This window comes from Columba livia, chromosome 8 (genome assembly GCF_036013475.1).
Source record: "Columba livia isolate bColLiv1 breed racing homer chromosome 8, bColLiv1.pat.W.v2, whole genome shotgun sequence".
Lineage (NCBI taxonomy): Eukaryota > Metazoa > Chordata > Aves > Columbiformes > Columbidae > Columba > Columba livia.
The window spans coordinates 20,887,883-20,893,882 of record NC_088609.1 but is presented as its reverse complement, the minus strand read 5'-3'; the positions used below and the strand labels follow the sequence as shown (position 1 = coordinate 20,893,882).

Sequence of the window (6,000 nt, the reverse complement as noted above, 5' to 3'; positions counted from 1 at the left end):
CAGGCACTGCAAATGTGTTCTTTAATAAATGATTCACTACAGTCAAGGTAGCCAACAACCTTCATTTATAAAGATTCTAATTATTAATTTTGCTCAGGTTTATCTGTTTAGATAGAAATACTACCTCAAACTTATTTTAATAATGTTTTTGGTTGAAATTTATTAGAAGAACAAGACTGCAGAAAAATAGTGTATTTGCCTATATAAAAATCAATTATATTTTATTATGTTTTTGAATGAAGATGAATAAAAGGCAGGATATTTGGTAGAGAAATTTGACTTTATCATAAAAACTTCTCCAAGTTTATAACAACTCTTTGCAGAGTCTGTCAACCATATGTACTGTATATTTTGTTTTCAGGAAACTGGTGAGTTTCAACAACTTAGTTGAAAAGGTCTTTCCTTTATCTCCCTTTAGACTGTCAAAGTGGTCCATGCACATCATCTGAGAAAAGTCCCTACTTTGCCCTGACCAAGATGCTTTTGGACGAGAACACGTAGAGATGGAAGCAAGAAGATCTGAAAAGGTTTTCCTCTAGTCCAATACCAAATGTGTACATAAACAACCTTTCAACAAAAGACACTAAAACTGAAGTTTTCAACTAGTATTTGTTTAATTTAATTTGTTTAAGCCCATCACCAGAATGCGAGTTCAAAGTTACACTTAAACATTTTCAGTTCCTGGTATTTCTGCCTGAGTTAGGTGCCACAATCATTACGAAATGTAAGTCCTCCATCCTGTCGCACAAGGCAGGACAGAATGACCTTTTAAAATCAGCTTTCCCAAAACAGAAAGAACACAGCAGTGACCTTGCATTATTTAACCTTCATTGCCATTCACTGAGTAACAATTAGTACTCCGAAGTATCAGGCCTGAAAGTCTAGTGTTAATGTTTGCCATTGCCAGTTTAGACAAGGGCACTTTATATAGCCCAGGTTCATCAGAAAAGGCTGTCACACCTTATGCTTCTACAATACGCACCTTACTAATTCCTGCAGAAGTACATACACTATTCCACAAAATAGCCCCACAAAAGTATATGGTACACAACGCAAGGCAAATCCACTTAAAATAAGATACATTCCCAGGAAATTTTTTGTGTGCATGATCAATAGAAATTTTCCTTTTATTACAGGAAAGAATATGAGGGAACTTTTACATGCTGATGTTCAAATCACTCCACATGACTTAAAGCATCCAGATACCACAGCAAATAAACTCATATGGTATCAAAATATGAAGCATGACAGCAATTTTCAAAATCAAAGCTGTCTACTGCATATTCTGTTATCCAGATTCACAACTCTCAGCCTGTGCAATCAAAAAGAGCAAAACTGACACACTACATAATGAAAAAGGTACCCTTTTAACCAGTTGTATTCCAACAGACAGTGAAAATCCAACAACTGCAAATGTTATGCACTCCATGAAAAAGACTACCCACTAGATGTGGGAGAGGCAAACAAAAAAAAAACCAGCTGTTCCTTTCAAGTTGAATGGACCTGTTGAACAGGCACAGAAATTATTAGGAAGGAATTAAGAGATACTTACACAGCAACACTATTGAAAATCCCCACTCTCCTTCAGAAAGACAGTTGAAACCACACACACAAAGCATGTCCTACCCAGAGCCTTCTGTACAAAAGGAAGCACAAAGTTGCCAGAGGGTTCAGTACAGGCCAACAGCCACAATCTCTTATGCATGTGGCTCAGAAGCCTAAAATATTCAGCCTAAAATATTCTCATTGCAGACATACATTTAATGACCCTACTAATAGAGTATACAACAGTATTACCTGTTTATGGCCTTTTAATTCCAAATGTAACAAAATGACTTGATACTTTCTCACGAGATACTGTGTACACATTTAGACGTATCAATGACTTAATGGCTAGCTGAAGTGAAAACCAGATCTCATGTATAAAAAAATAAAATATCAGAATAGTAACAGTATCAGACAAGTTGCAAGAAAAACAGTGACAGCATAAGTACAAATTGAAATGCTCTTTGTTAATCTATCTACTAGAATACCAAATGAAAAGCAAATCAGCTATATGAAAGTTGTAAAAAACACTTGTACAACAGTAACTACAACTCCAGTTTTAACGATGTCATTTCTTCCTTCTAAATCTGAAAAAAAAAAAAAAAAAAAGATGAGAAATTAATTGGTTTAATTTCAAGCCTCTCCAAATGAATTTTAAACCTCACAGCAGTCAAAACACCATAAAATTGTTCAAAAGTCCATGAAAGGGATGTTAAATAGAATACAAAGTAGAGTGGGCTGTAATGAAGCCTGTTGATTTTTTGGCCTATTGCAGATTGCTCTGTTCTTTCATTCAATAGATGCATTCCCTATAGAATGGTCAATGAGAATGATTTGATCAACTACTACAGGACACACAAAAGATGCACTCACAGTTGTTTCCTTGCCCAAATTATGTCTCTTAGAATATATAATTTATTGTTTAATGAAGCACTTACCACAAACCTTTCCAGATTTCCCCATAATCAGGGGACTGCCATTGGTCCATTGGACAAGATGTATTTTTCTATAAAGTAAGTTAAAGAATATGATTAAAATCCACTTTCCATCTATTATTCCTACTCAGCAAATGGCTCAATATCATTATCAACTGCCTTAAATTACTAAATTAATGTTTACACAGAATAAAAATATTTTGCTACTAAATATTCTTGGCATTGTGTTCTCTAATTTAAAGTAGAAACATTTCAACTGGGTATCAAATGCAATGGCGCAATGTGTAAAAAAACCCACTGAAGTGGGCGAGGGAGGAGTTAGGAAGAAACAAAGTTCCAGTGATAATTTCAACATTATATTTCAATCGCACAGATTTTAAAACAAAAAGCATGACTTTTAGGTTTTCTTAATGTTACTATGACAACTTTCACTACATCAAGTGGAAATGTTCTAGGGATGCAAAAAAGCTCCTTGACCTTTGGCAATATTTTAAATTCTCCAGAAGTACTCTCCCTGTAGTGTTCTATGGCTCAGATGAAACTTAAGCAGATAAAATTCTGCCTTTTCAGTTACATCTGTTGTATTTCGTTTGAGTCGCTAGTACTACATACAGGAAAAAACTCCAGGTCCAATATTATTTAATAGGAGTAAATCTCAGATACATTTAGATATACTTAAGTGGCCTAGCATTGTTATTGGTAGCCTAAAAACTAATTTCCAACACCAATTAACTTTAACACTCAGGAGCCTTCCAGTCTGTAATGCATTTATTCCTGAAGCTAAATCTTATTAATGCTACTGCCCCTTTGAAAGTACACACTCAAAGAGAGATTAAAAAACTCACACATGCATACATAAAAAACCTACCCACTTTGCAATAGGCTGTCTTCAAGAACATGCAAAAGTCTTGAACAAATTTTGCAAGAACAAAATAATTTAAAACTTGGATCAAACTGGAAAACAAGATCTAGCACAATAATATTTTGCCAACTATGGATCACACTAGGCTAACCTGACACCTTTACTTCTATTTATTTTCAATACAGTAAGTGAGGTACAAAGAAAAACTTACCTAACAGGATTTCAGGAAAGCATTACAGATAGCTAGTGGTAAAGTCATAAAGAGAGGATTAGCAGCAGAGTTCAAAACATGCAAGTTATTAAGGAGTTTAAGGGAAAAGGAAAACGTAAGCAGTAGAATGGAAGACACCTGGTAAGAACCAGAATATTTTAAATTTCTCAAGGATTATTGTTGGGAAGTACTTTATTTAGTACTCTCATCAATGGCATGGATACAAATAGGAGAAGGCAAGTGACACTATCTTTAATAAAAAGGAAGATGCTCAAGATATCAGAGTGATGGAAATCTTGAGGACTATGGTATGACTAGCAGCAAAATTCCATAGAATATAAAAATAATTTACTTGGCTAACTTGGAATTAATGCACAGAAAGCATCTAAAGAAAGAAAAATTGATCACAAAAAGACTATGACCTATCAATGTGATACAGCTGCAAGAGAATCTAATATGATCTTAGAAGACACCAAGTAAGAAAAAAATATAATTTTACAAGAGGTACCCTGCATCCATGCATATCACACTCATCAACCATCTTCAAGAAAGAGTTATTTAAACTAGAATTGTTACAGAAAAAGACCCCTAGATTGAACAGAAAAAAGAAGAGCTGACTATAAGGGCCAAGGGGTACACAGCTCTGAAGAACTACTTTGATGCTAAAGGACATTGCTGACAAAACCAAACAAACAGAATAACCCCAAAGAGGTATCAGCTGCCTGTGAGTAAATTTAGGCTAGAAATGAGAAAAATCCTAACCATTAGATCAATTATCTCTTTCATGGTTTTCCTGAGTGCTTTAAACATAAAGCTCTCTAAATTAATGAAAGAAATTACATGACATGGAATTGCAGTATTATAGGACAAAGCTTGATAACATTACAAATTCCTTCCAGCTTGGTTTATCCATTACCTTGTGTCATGCTAGGAAAAAATAGCAACCTCCTTTTACACCTAGAAACCAGAAAGCAGCATATGTAGCTGATTTACATTTAAAACCTGTCTTCTGCAGTAGAGGTCCATCATTATGTCCAAAACAGTGACCTCAGGGGAAAAACATGCCATGACACATACATAAAACACACTGCTCAGACAAAAAAAACCCTTTGAAATAGCTGCATATTTTCAGCATTATCAGCTCTTCATTATTTTGAGACTATTTGTAGACATCTTTCAGCATCTATCTATGGCAAGAAATCATCACGGCAAACGCAAACTAAAACTTTTCCTGATGAGCAGTTGACCTAAAGCTTCATAGCCTTTAACATACTGAGCACTTCTTGTTCAGAACTCATTATCTACAATATATTCCAAAATGTCAAGTAAATACAGTAAAAACAATGAATTACAGTTCTCACTTTACAAAAAGGAAGATGCTGGAGATAGATTAGCAACATTGTGTATAGTTACTTAGCAATAATCCCTGGAGTATAAATTAATGTGTTTTTCATGGATACATTACTCGTTTATTTCAGGAAAAAAAAATACCAACAAGAAATTTTCTCTTCTTGCATCGTTGTTTCCTACCACTATTTATTTATTTATCTCTTAGCTTTCTCACTTGTTTTCACTGCTCATAACTCTCTTCCTCCCAACCCATTCCACTCTGCTTTTACGCATGTAGTATTGGACAACATTTTAAATGCCCCTTCCCTCAAAAGCTCATCCCCCTCTACAGATATTTATGTAGAGCCAGTGCAGCATTACTTCCACTGCTATCACATATATATATATATATCTCACATATATATCACTTCAGTCACAATTATGTTGCCCTCTCTTGATTCTACAATGAATGCGGACTTTGCAACTCTCCACAACGCAAGTTTCCATCAGAATTTTTAAAAACATTATGGGAAGGCCTACCTTCCCTTACTCTCACAGAGCTCCAGGCCACAGTGAAATACGGGGAGCATGAAGATTTCCAAGCCAACAGAAATCTTTGCCAGGAAGCCCATGCAGCTGGAAACAGCACTGTGGGTGAACCTGCCACCTTGAACACAGCTGCAATATGGGAAAGTCATGGAAAGCTCTGCTCAAGAAAAAGTTCCATGTGCTACACCGGACCTCAAGCCCAAAACTCTCTCTGCACAGTTGTTTCGCTCCATAGAGGTTCTCTTACTTGAGCTCAGGCTTTCACTGAAAACACCCTTGTAAAGCTGGTGTGTTTTCCATAGCACAAAAACATGGGGCAATTCATTGGTCTTGTGTCATGTGAAAAGACCTCAACCCTGTGTTCTCTTGCATGCTGTGCAAGCAAACCTTGTGAACAGTGTGGTTCTCTATTTGAATAAATATTGACTCATTGGCACTTCAACTTTCATCTAGAAAAAAAAAATATATAGATAGAACCTAAAAACCAATGTATTGAGTGTACATATTTCTCTGAAATAAAGAGATCTCTCTAAGCCTATTATGTCTATCTGAAAACTAACACACTTTAC

General features: G+C 35.4%; 1 long non-coding RNA gene across 1 annotated transcript in view; it reads right to left on the bottom strand.

The window, feature by feature from the left end:
- Positions 1-595: 595 nt before the first annotated feature.
- LOC135580123 (uncharacterized) overlaps positions 596-6,000 on the bottom strand; it is a 50,411-nt gene continuing 45,006 nt past the window's right edge. The window contains exons 5-7 of the long non-coding RNA XR_010474346.1: positions 3,554-3,585; positions 2,484-2,551; positions 596-2,132 (exon numbers count right to left, since the gene is read on the bottom strand). This is a non-coding gene — a long non-coding RNA (uncharacterized LOC135580123). The remainder of the gene's footprint in view (positions 2,133-2,483; positions 2,552-3,553; positions 3,586-6,000) is intronic.